This window comes from Salmo salar, chromosome ssa20, assembly GCF_905237065.1.
Source record: "Salmo salar chromosome ssa20, Ssal_v3.1, whole genome shotgun sequence".
Classification (NCBI taxonomy): domain Eukaryota; kingdom Metazoa; phylum Chordata; class Actinopteri; order Salmoniformes; family Salmonidae; genus Salmo; species Salmo salar.
This window is the reverse complement of record NC_059461.1, coordinates 23,524,346-23,537,166: the sequence shown is the minus strand read 5'-3', so window position 1 is coordinate 23,537,166 and position 12,821 is coordinate 23,524,346.

The window sequence follows — 12,821 nt, the reverse complement described above, 5'->3', positions numbered from 1 at the left end:
AGAAGAAGTGGAATAAGCAATAGGCCAACTATGAGAAGTAGGCATGCAATTGTAAGGAATCCTTTCACCGAGGAGAAAACCAACAGCACAAGGCAGCAGCACGTCAATTAAATTAAAGGAGAGGCTAAATGAACAAAATGTCAAATACACATATTAAAACCTAAATGAAATAGCCTGGAGGATGCTGGGAGACGAGCAGATTAAAACTCAGGAGGATACAGAGTATCTGTGCCTGAGGTGATAACAGGCGTAAATAATGAAACTCAGCTTTCTTCTCTATGATGATTCCCAAACTACACAGACTGGGAATGAATGGGCAACGTGATGGAGATCTCCTGCTGATATGATGCAGCTGAAAACTCAGCACTGTCTCATGTCAATAGACCCATTCTACAAACTGAAATGCAGTACAAAATAATTGACTACAAAAAAATGGAGGAGCCTGTGGTATTGGTGCGTACTATAAAAAAGCTGATTTCATCAACATGATCAGGAAAATTATTCAAGAGAACATTTTCAAATGTATAGTTTTTCAGAGTGGTTTTTTGTTCCTCGGAGACTGTATCAACCTAGACTCGCAGACAGAGAGGCAGATATAATATAACATTGAACTAGGCTGTAAGGTCAAAGACAGCCCTGCCAAATTCATCCTCACCAGTGAATAGAAGTGGTTTAGTTCTGAAATAAGAGATAGGAAATTTAATGTGTCTGTCATGTTCCTTTATTGTGTACCAAAAAGTGTTAATTAGGCATTGGTGTCAATTACACCTGTGCTTGTGGTGGTTAGAACACAGCGCACCTTCATAAAATTGCACTTACCTACGCCATTAGAGACAAACAGTTTTCTATGCATGTCTAATCACCTACGGGTGAAAGTGTAGGTGGTGACATCAAATTGAACCATGGAAATGGAAATATAACAAGAATTAGATGCACTTAGCCATCATATGTAAATGGAAACAATCAACATGCAATTAATTACCTGGTGGACTTGACAAGTGAAGGTGCACAAATCCCTCATTTCGCTTTCATACATTATTATAGCATTCCCATACATGGCAACAATGAGATGCTGCTATTACTGTACATGCACTTTCCTTTGTTCTTGCAATTAAGCAGCATAGTTAGGGAAGACTTCTATTCTAAAAAAAGATCCCCTGGAGAATGATGTGATTCCTGAACCATACATTTTTGATGCTTCTAAATGAATTGAGCTGATGTTTCTGAGAAAAGCTCTTTGTATTGTTTACAGAAATATACAGTTTTGTGAATTGTGTGTGTGCGTTCGTGCATGAGCGTGTGATGTATTCAGTCAAAAAGTGATACTTCTTTCTTATTAAACTGTACCATTCATCAGTTACATAAACTAGTCATAGTCCCACAATACTGTCACAATCAGCCTAAGTGCCACAGACTATTCTCAACTGAATCATTTCCTCAAAAACATCAGCTACTACTGCACACATGCTGTCCAGCAGGACGTACTGTCAATGCCTGGCCTTCAGAGTGAGTATGATCTGGACAGGGCATGTGATGCTGTTGCTGATTATGTTGATCTCTGTCAGGATGGATATCACGGATCAGTTGTGAGCTTGAGAAGGGATTTGACTGGGAGCATCGGATTGGTTAGATGATCATCCCACCCACATGCACTGAAGATGTCTTGGGTACCGCCCCTGTCCTTGTGTGACCTACTTTGGTTATGCTGTCCTTAAAAGGGCAATCTGCGATTTGCTACAGCCATTTTTTGACTTTTAAATTCATGATATATACCCATTGATTCTTGAAGAGTACTACTTATACATGCCTCATGAGTTTAGCTCATCTGTTTTAGGGCTCTATTCAATCTGTATTGTGGAAGTTCAGAGTTACAGCGTGATTTAAATGTCAAGGCAATGTTCCTGCGTAAGCAGGGACTGGATTCACGGTAAACGCTGCATATGTCGGCTCAATTGGAAATTACCTTTACATTTCTATTGGGCAATCTGTAACGCGACAGCGATACAGTATATATAGCTCTTAACCAATCAGAACCCAAAATATAAGCTTGTTTTCCATCTTTGTTTGTTAACTTCACAACGCAATTGTTAACAAACACTGTATAGCCTCAAAACTATAACAGGGTTTCAACTGCAGATTGCCCTTTTCAGCAATAGCTGATGGGCTTTCTAGGCATTGTCTGTGTCATCAGCCTCTGCTCCCACATGAAAAAATACTACAGTTTACTATAGAATACTACACTACTTACTATAGGATTTTACAGTAAACTGTAGTATACTGTAGAATACTATACTACACACTGTAGTATACATCAATCATGTGCAGTACTTAGTATAGAATATTGTATTATAATGTAGAACACTATAGTAAATACTACAGTATAGTACAGACCACAAAAACACTACAGTAAATACTATAGTAATGTTCGCAAAAACACTACTGTCCGCAAAAATTACTTCAGTTAATACTACCGTAATGTCCACAAAAACACCACAGTCTGCAAAAACACTGCAGTAATTACTAGTATATACTACAGTATTTAATTTGCATATACCCTGCCCATTCACATCCTCCATATCCCAATTTGTGCCATCCGTAAGTGAGAAATCTACATGCCAAGTATAGACAATATGTTGTGGTCTCAACTAGTTATAAAAAATAGCATACGTGCTGAACTTTCTCTTCAGACCTCAATCCTATCTACCTACCAACAGGTTATGGAACATTTTCTCTTTTAGTATTTTGTCCAGTAGGTTTCCTGAAGGATAAAGCCCCCACTGCTATGTCAATGATAATAAAACAAAAACACTATAGTAAATACTACAGTAATGTCTGCAAAACTATACAGTAAATACTACAGTATATTAAAGTCCACAAAAACGGCACAGTAATTACTATAGTATACACTACAGTTTTTTTCTTACTACAGTATTTATACTATAGTAAACTGTAAATACTACAGTATACTACAGTCATTCCCGCAAAACTACAGTAAATACTACAGTATTCACTGTAGTGTTTTTTCAGACTTTAGTCCGCAAAACACTACAGTGAATACTACAGTATTTCAACATAGTATACTATAGTATTTTTTCATATGGGCTCTGAGCAGGACCCGAGGAGGGCTGGCTGGCAACGTGCCCGATCTAGAAGTGAGCTGTCCTATCATTGACATCAAGTGAGCGGAAGATGTCATGTCATGTCTTCATCTTGGAAGAGTTCAATCCACATTTCAGGAGGAATCGAGTTTTCTGTCATTGGAGAGAACCCATGAAGATACCTGTATCCTCAGGTCCCTATCCTTTTCAGACATACAGTTGCCCTATCATACAGTATTTAAAATATGGCATTTAATCAAGGTGTAAAGTTTACATTTAAATGATCTCTTGTTTCATTTTGTAAGATGGTAGGAACAGAACTGCTTTTCACTTTCCCTGTTTGACATTTCTGTATACTCATACATTGTCGCAGTCTATATCTAAAATATATGAATAAGCATGCTATAAAAACAGTAGCATTGACACAATTTACAATAGGAGCCATTTAAAAGTCCGTAATTCTTGTGCTTGTGTCCCATCCATCTCTTTTAGGCATTGCACAAAGGCATTAACATTTTACTACAGCTCTGTGTCAGTGCAGGGTTCAGTGAGAAGCCATGCACTGTGAAGGATCTGCATGAACCCAGGCTAGCTGTCCGGTATTCAGGTTACAGGCATCCAGGGGGGAATAGGAGGCTGTAGCGAGGGAAACAGGCTTCTCTCTGCTGTGGAGAGAGAGAGAGAGAGAGAGAGAGAGAGCTGTCTGTTGAGACTTAACTACAGTACTGTGCTGCTCCTGCATACAATAAAGCTTATGATCCTCCTGGAAGGGTAGATTATTCCATTATTCCATGGTGGGAAACAGGATTTTTGTGGGAGAAAATACAGTAAGTCACTTATCTATGTAATTCAAAATGGTAACCTTATATGCTGTTTTTTAAATAGTTGAAGAACATGTCATGGATATGTTATGGGTATCGTTTAAATAGTTACAGTAAAACCAATAAATTCCTAAATGTTTGCAAAGAAAAATAAGGAATATAAAAATATAAATTGTGGTGAACCTCAGTCAAATGTTGTTACATTACAGCCTTATTCTAAAATCAATAAAGTAAAAAAAAATCCTCAGCAATCTACACACAATACCTCATAATGACATAACAATAAAACATTTAAAAAAACATATTTACATAAGTATTCAGACACTTTGATCATCCTTGAGATGTTTCTACAAATTGATTGGAGAACACCTGTGGTAAATTCAATTGATTGGACATGATTTGGAAAGGCACTGTCTATAAACTGTCTATAAAAGGTCCCACAGCAAAAAACAAACAAGCCATGAGTTTGAAGGAATTGTCCATAGAGCTCCGAGACAGGATTGTGTTGAGACACAGATCTGAGGAAGGGTAACGAAAAATGTCTGCAGCATTGAAGGCCCCAAGAACACAGTGGCCTCCATCATTCTTAAATGGAAGAAGTTTGGAACCACCAAGACTCTTTCTAGAGCTGGCCGCCCAGCCAAACTGACCATTCAGGGGAAAAGGGCCTTGGTCAGGGAGGTGACCAAGAACCCAACGGTCACTCTGACAGAGCTTAGAGGTCCTCTGTGGAGATGGGAGAACCTTCCAGAAGGACAACCATCTCTGCAACACTCCACCAAGCGGCCCTTTATGGTAGAGTGGGCAGACGGAAGCCACTTCTCAGTAAAAGGCAAATGACAGCCCGCTTGGAGTTTGCCGAAAGGCAGCTAAAGACTCTGAGACCATGAGAAATAAGATTCTCTGGTCTGATGAAACCAAGATTGAACTCTTTGGCTTAAATGCCAAGCATCAGGTCTGGAGGAAACCTGGCACCATCCCTACGGTGAAGCATGGTGGTGGCAGCATCATGCTGTGAAGATGTTTTTCAGCGGCAGGGACTGGGAGACTATTCAGGATCTAGGCAAAGATGAATGGCGCAAAGTACATAGAGATCCATTATGAAAACTTGCTCCAGATTGCTCAGAACCTCGGACTGGAATGAAGGTTCACCTTCCAACAGGACAACAACCCTAAGCACACAGCCAAGACAACGCAGGAGTGACTTCAGGACAAGTCTCTGAATGTCCTTGAGTGGCCCAGCCAGAGCCCGGACTTGAACCCAGTCGAATATCTCTGGAGAGACCTGAAAATAGCTATGCAGCATCGCTCCCCATCCAACCTGACAGAGTTTGAGAGGTTCTGCAGAGAAGAATGGGAGAAACTCCTCAAATACATGTGTGCCAAGCTTGTAGCGTCACACCCAAGAAGACTCAAGGCTGTAGCCGCTGCCAAAGGTGCTTCAACAAAGTACTGAGTAAAGGGTCTCAATACTTATGTAAATGTGATATTTCCGTTAAAAAAATACATGTAAATCAGCCAAAATGTCTAAAAACCTGTTTTTGCTTTGTCATTATGAGGTAGTGAGGTATTGTGTGTAGATAAACTATTTAATTAATTTTAGAATAAGGCTTTAACGCAATAAAATTTGGAATAAGTCAAGGGGACTGAATACTTTCTGAAGGCACTGTAAATGTATTTCTAGAGTCAATGCATAACTAAAACATATATTTCTTGCTGCCTGCATAATCCAGTCATAGCTCCCTACTAATTTACCTTTTCAGATGCCCTAGATCGCTCCCCCTCTCTTCCCCCCCGAATGCCCTCAAGGTACTTGACTTGCACATAACTTTTCTGCTGTGCAAAGTCTGTTTGTCGAACCCTAGCTTAAAAGGGTTCAGAGCCTGATTCCCTGCCCAGTGTGTCAGCCCAGGCTCCAGTCTGTCGTTAGCTGTAGGTGGACTGCGCACAGACACCCAGCTCAGACTGGTCACCTTGGTCTGCTCTTATTATCCTGCCTGACTTTTGTGACCTAAACACCCATTGCATTTCCAGGTTGACTCTTGCTCTGGAAGCCAAATGGATCAACCACTAAAAACACAATGTAGCTTGATCAATAGCTGCTGCTCTCAGCCTTATTAATACGTACTGACTGTACAAATCAAATCAAACTGTATTTGTCACATGAGCCGAATACAACAGGTGTGGACCTTACCGTGAAATGCTTACTTACAGGCCCTTAATCAACAATGCAGAGTTTTTATGTAAAGTAAGTAAAAAAATTGATGCAAAAAAAATATAAATAAATAAACTAAAGTTAAAAAAGTAACACAATAAAATAATAATAACGAGGCTATAAACAGCGGGTACCGGTACCGAGTCAATGTGCTGGGGTACAAGTTAGTCGAGGTAATTGATGTAATATGTACAGTACATGTAGGTAGGAGTAAACTGACTATGCATAGAAAAAAAACAGTGTGTAGCAGCAGTGTAAAAAAGGGGGTCAATGCAAATAGTACGGGTAGCCATTTGATTAACTGTTTAGCAGTCTTATGGCTTGGGGGGTAGAAGATGTTAAGGAGCCTTTTGGATCTAGAATTGGCGCTCCGGTACCACTTGCCGTGCGGTAGCAGAGAGAACAGTCTATGACCTGGGTGGCTGGAGTCTTTGATAATTTTTAGGGCCTTCTTCTGACACCGCCTGGTATAGAGGTCCTGGATGGCAGGAAGCTTGGCCCCAGTGATTTACTGGGCAGACTACATTATCAGTAGACTACATGATGACTATGCTATTGTTGTATATTGGTGATTTAAAATTGAGGTATACTTTAACTTTAATAATTATGAATGCATTTCTCTTTTCAGTTAGCATACTTTTGGTTCATAATTTTGCACACATCCTACTTTTCTCCATCCCTAGCAAACACAGATGAATAATCAAATGTCATTCTAAACTGAAGATCATGATTAGGTGATTATTGGAGTCAGGTGTGTTAGCTGGGGCAAAACTGTGACACCAATCAGGCCCTCGAGGACTGGAATTTCCCACCCCTGCACTAGGCCCTACTTGCAGTGTCTGCTCACTACTACTAGCCGTATGTGCAGGACATGAGGTGGAGTAAGCTCTCCCAAGAAAGGAGGAAATGAATCCATTTTGAGAGAGAAACGCAATGCCCCTTGCCACTAACTGTGATTTGGCTTTGTAACAGTCCACTAAACACTGGGCTGGGGATCACTTACTGGGAGGTAATCTGAGTGACACCTCTGGAGGAGGGAGTTTATTTGGCCACTGGCCGCTGCTCCCTGTCTACTAGCAGGAGATAATGCCCCTGGGCTTCCCATCCTAGGGGTTACCACAAGGAAATGCTATTGAGGAAAACACACATCTTATAAAATTACAATGCATCAGGATCATTTACATACTTTTTTGTCTTGTAAATCAATTTTATCTTGTAAAGGAATTTCAACTGAAGGTAATACAGTGAATGTAACCATCTACTGAATCAATACATCTATTTAGTGTCGAGTGGGACCAGCAAGCACTTCATATGTATTGGCTTTGAAAAAACATCAATAGATGCGTTTGGATCAAAAGATGCCTAATGGAAAACGTGCCAATTAAACATTGATTACTCCAAAATGTGATCAGTGTTGTTAGAGGTCATGTATAGAGGTCAGTGTTGTTAGAGGTCATGTATAGAGGTCAGTGTTGTTAGAGGTCATGTATAGAGGTCAGTGTTGTTAGAGGTCATGTATAGAGGTCAGTGTTGTTAGAGGTCATGTATAGAGGTCAGTGTTGTTAGAGGTCATGTATAGAGGTCAGTGTTGTTAGAGGTCATGTATAGAGGTCAGTGTTGTTAGAGGTCATGTATAGAGGTCAGTGTTGTTAGAGAGAACATGTATAATAGCAGATACTGTTTTTGTAGACATAGTTAGCACCAGTTCTCTCGCTCTGTGTGTGTGTGTCTGTGTGTGCATGCGTGCAGGAGTGTGCGCTGCGGGTGTGTATGTGTGTGTGTCAATACTGTATGACCTCGGTCTCACGACAGGCAATGACACCAGTCACCATGCGAGATGCTCTCTCACTTTCTCTCTTCCTGCAGCACACCTCTTTCACTCCATCACTGTCACCAACACTCCACATCTACCCCACAGATGAGTCCACAATGCTATATATTAATGAAGGGTTTCAGAAATAATAATAATAACAATAAAGAAATCCCACCCTCTCTTCTTCCAGACTCCCTAGACGACATTAAGAAGCACACAAAAGAAGGCAGAGGAGAGATACTGCTTCTCCTCTCTGGAATGTAATATCCTGATGTTACATGGTGCAGCCTAAACTGATAAATTGCAGATTAAATGACGGCCACACTTCACTTCATCCTCCACCCTACGCCACACCTCCCTTAGTTGCACACGTTTCTGCTATTCGCTGCCTTCTTGGCCTGTCAATTCTGCCTAATCGTGAGAGGCACTAAAACACTAGGCCCTGACAGAGACAGATCAAGAATGATGAACATCTTTCAGTGGTAAAAAAAACGCCAGCTCCTAACTCTAGTGGAAGGCTTGCATCACTTATGCAGAAGTCAGTGGTGTGCCAGCACACAGGAATTATGTCTGCTGACAGGAGGTACATGAGGTACATATTGTGAGGCTGAGGCAGTCTTGACAAGGTATAGTTACAGCAGGCAATGGTGACCCTGAACACAGCGGATACAGCAGCTTATTAATGGTCTAGCATACATGTCAATATCCCATGCTTTTGGATTGTGTCCGTACACCCATCTTACATTCATATCCTGTGGTATGTCTGTGGTATTTATCGTATGTGCACTACCTACAGTATGTGCCACAGTTTTTCCTCCTGAAAGCTTTTTAATTATATAGGTCCTCCTACAGTATTTAAGACAAATCCAAATATATATTCATACCTCTACAGTAATTATTTATCTGATTTCCTAAAAAGCTTTTTTAGGGAGGGTAACAATCCATTCCACACCCATTGAAAACAAAGAAATAATTCGTTAAAAACCTAACTGCATGTCGTTGATGTCTTCTATGGAAATATTTGTAATGTATATTCTAATTCTCCGAATAAATTAGAGGAATAAGCATTTCCATGTAAATTTATTCAAGGCTAAGGAAGAGAGTGTGGGGGGGGTGCAGTAAAATCTGCCAGATTATGCATAATTTTAGTATTGCAGTCCTCATTTCTACATCAAGCTCCTGCCGTACTGCCTGGTCATTAAATGCTAAAATAATGGCAACCTCACAGCTTCTCCATCCTAATTGCCCCTTCCATACAATTGCATTCTCAAGACAATAATGATGCAGTGTGCCAGTAGCATGTGTCTGCCTATTAATAAGATGGTGTTTCCAACTGAGGAGGACAATTCCTTTGGAGTTGAATTCCCTGTGTAAACTAGGCGGAGTGACTCCTCTCACTCCTTCTCTTTTTTTCTTTGTTCACATGTTTATTGTTTGATGCCTTTGTGGAGGCAGCAAAACAACTGAGCTCATTGAAACTCTTCACATATCTGGAGGAACCTGGGATTTCTGCATGTCACTACTAATCTAAATATGGGCTGAAAATCAAAGAGAAAAAATGCTAATTAATAAAAAGTTGGGTCTCCAATCCGCTCAGTGGTCGGGGAGGAAGAGCACGCTATTCCAATGAAATACAACTCCAGGCTTAATTGCGTGGCTTTACAAGGAGTGCAGTGTGCATTTCAAAGGGAAAGCTACAGTAAACATGGGTCTATTTCAAATCAGATGAGGAATTTATTTCCTAAATCCAATCTCAGTAGAGATCACTCTCAATTATGCTTCTCGTTCAGCAAACTTTCTCCTCATTACCTTTCAGTTGTAGCCAGATCACTATCCTCTAACACCACTCACAATACAAACAAACACCCAGATAACACATGTCAAACTTTTGTCACAAAAGCAGTGAAAGCTTGGTATGTATCCCTTAGTATCTATGCCATGTTTTACAGGCCACTCACATGGCTCACAGTTTTTACACTGAATGTAATGTCATATACGCTAGGGAGGTCAGGCAGACTGGTACCATTGAAGTGTGTCTGAGAGGGTTGTAATATCTTGAATTGGCCCCAGTAGATATGTCTTCCCTCTCGACTCGGCTCTATGGAGTCATCACCAAGGGCTTTCCTTTCCAGACCTGGTCTGACTAAGGAGAAACCCTTCAGAGGCCTCGCTAGTCTAACCTACCTTAAACATGCTCTAAACTCTCCAAGGTTCCAGCGTTTAGCCATGATTCATCTCCACATCCTTAAAAGCAGAAATGAATGACAAGCACAAAGGTGCTCATTTATAATTGCTTCATTATACAGTTGTGTTCTCCTTACAATAATGGTGTCTGTGGTGTTTTTCTAATTATGTGTTTTTTTTGTTGCTCATTATCAAGGACTTCAGGTAATTGTGGAGAAAATAATGACTGCCTGCCTGGTTGCTGTGTCTCTCATGGATTGCGCATCACAAACAGTCTAAGTGAAACCAGGAGCCTTATCAGGGAGGCCACTCTGTCCTCTTTTAAAGCATCCTCAATTTGCAATGCTAGTCATCAGAGTGCTCCAATGGCTCTGATGTCTTTAATGAGGTGCTTACTTCAAAGTGTTTAACTTGAGCTTTATGACAGATTACCATTGGCTTCTATTCTAATGTCTGCTATGTTGTTTTTTTTATGAATGAAGTGATGTATTTGGTTTTTGCGTTATTTACCTCCAGTGTCGATTTCTTCCTCTACTGCTAGATCCTGGCCTTTGGTATTTCCTTTTTCTTTGCCTACTAATACATGTTCTAATATAGATACTCAAGGGAACATGTTGGATTCATTTTCTAACTTGCCTGTCTAAAGTAGCTTGTATATATTTATATATATAAAGTAGCTTTATATATATAAAGTAGCTTGTGTATATATATATATATATATATATATATATCTGGCTTGACAATTTCAAAAGAAAATACTAAAATGTAGCATAATACAAATATGCATCATAGTATTATCATGTAGGGAGACAACAGAGAATACTATAGGAAAATGGCTTTGTGTGATACATCTGCCAAAAGTCTCCAGTATTGTATTGCACTGATGATGATAGCATCACTAATAATGCCTTCTTTATGGTGTGATCTCATTTAACAGTGAGGAGATTAAAAAGCTGCACTTAATACCCGGTGGGCCTGGGTTTCTTTTTCATGCAACATTGCCACATATGGATAATGACATTGTAATAATTAAAGAATAGTATGAACAGAGGGAGCTGTGCTATTTACAACTGCACATAATGGTGACCACCACTGTTATTTCTATTTCAATCCATTCAAGTGTGAAACAATAATAAGCCCCCAGTGACATTTTTTATTCTTCTACACAAAACGAGAATAAAACCCTCAACCTCACTCACTCTCTGATTCTCTCTCTCCCCACTTTCCTCTCCCTGTCTTTTCTTTTTAATTTTGCTGTTACAGCATCCACCACCGTTGCTGCTTGGAACCTCAGAGGCGGACTTAATTAGTTGCTAAGAGAAATATGCCAGTAGCGGGGAGCTGGGAGAGCTGGGAGAGCCCTGCAGATTTTAGTTTGCTCTGAACTTTAGTAATTATCAGGTAGTCTGTAATTTTCTCCTCTCCCATGTGGCCCCCTGACAAAGAGCTGCACTAACGTAGAAGAGAGAAAGTCGAATGAATTAACAGAAAGTATTCTACTTTACTTCTCTCTTCACATTATATTGCTTACATTTGGGATGGCTGCTGTTTCCGCGGGGAATGGTTACAATGTAACACTATGACAAGGTTCTACCTGAGAGGGTGTGAGAAGGGAGCTTGCATGCCGGTCATGGACCAAAAAGAAAGGAAACAGAACATATCATTCAGTATTTCCAAATGAGGAGTAAAATATGGAGAATGTGAGCTCAGGATATATCATTTATATCCAGCTATGTGTGTGCAGTGACAGGGATTGTGTTTAGCTGGTTCCTATCGTACATGCATCACATTAGGAATCTGAAGTGCCTCCGACGAAAGAGGAGGTTGAATTGCCATTGACCTGACTGAGCTAAAATGACATAGATTCAGACAAATAGAGCACTGTGCTGAGGGGAAACAAGATGGATGTCTGCTGGCAACACTACAACACACCACAGGCCTTTTCTCACTGTGGAGAGTAAGTAAGCCTAAACTTTCACATTTTCTCCAGCTACATAAAAGCAAAGCTGCTAATATTTCATTTTCATGTTTTGAAAAGTGATTGACATGAAAATAAGTAACAAAACGTTCTATGGATTATTATGTTGACATTACATGATTCAAGACGTTTCTGGTATATTTTCAATATTCTCTTGAGAAAGAGAGACCGCTTTTATATTGTACTCTGTTTATGTAAACCTTGATGTATAAACACTGGGTTTCAGAACCTTTAAAACATTGTAAGAACAGATTCCTTTCTGTCATGAAATAAATAGTTATTAAGTTCAGGGGCCGCTTTACAGGCTCCCCCCTTCTTGTCTTGGCAGGTCCTGCTGTATGTATATTGCCATGGGTAAAGCTTCTAATATGTATGCCCCAGCGCATTGTGAAAAAAGAGTACTTCTTCCTCACTTGGTTTAATTGTCCCTTAGAGACCTGTGGAATTGGAATCTAAGTAGAATACCAGTCTCTCTCTCTCTCTCTCCCTCTCTCCCGCTCTCTTTCTCTCGCCTCTCTCTCTTCTCTTTCTCTCTGGAGTTGGGGCTGGTGTTCTAATACTCTTTATTTCATTGCAGGCGTCTTCTCACCCGGCTCTTCTGTGGAGCATTTCAGCGCCAGAGTGTTAGGCTTTATTAACCCCCCTAAACATGAAGCACCCAAGGGAGGTCAGACATTGGTCGTTAAAAATCTATTGTGACTCGTCTGAAAAA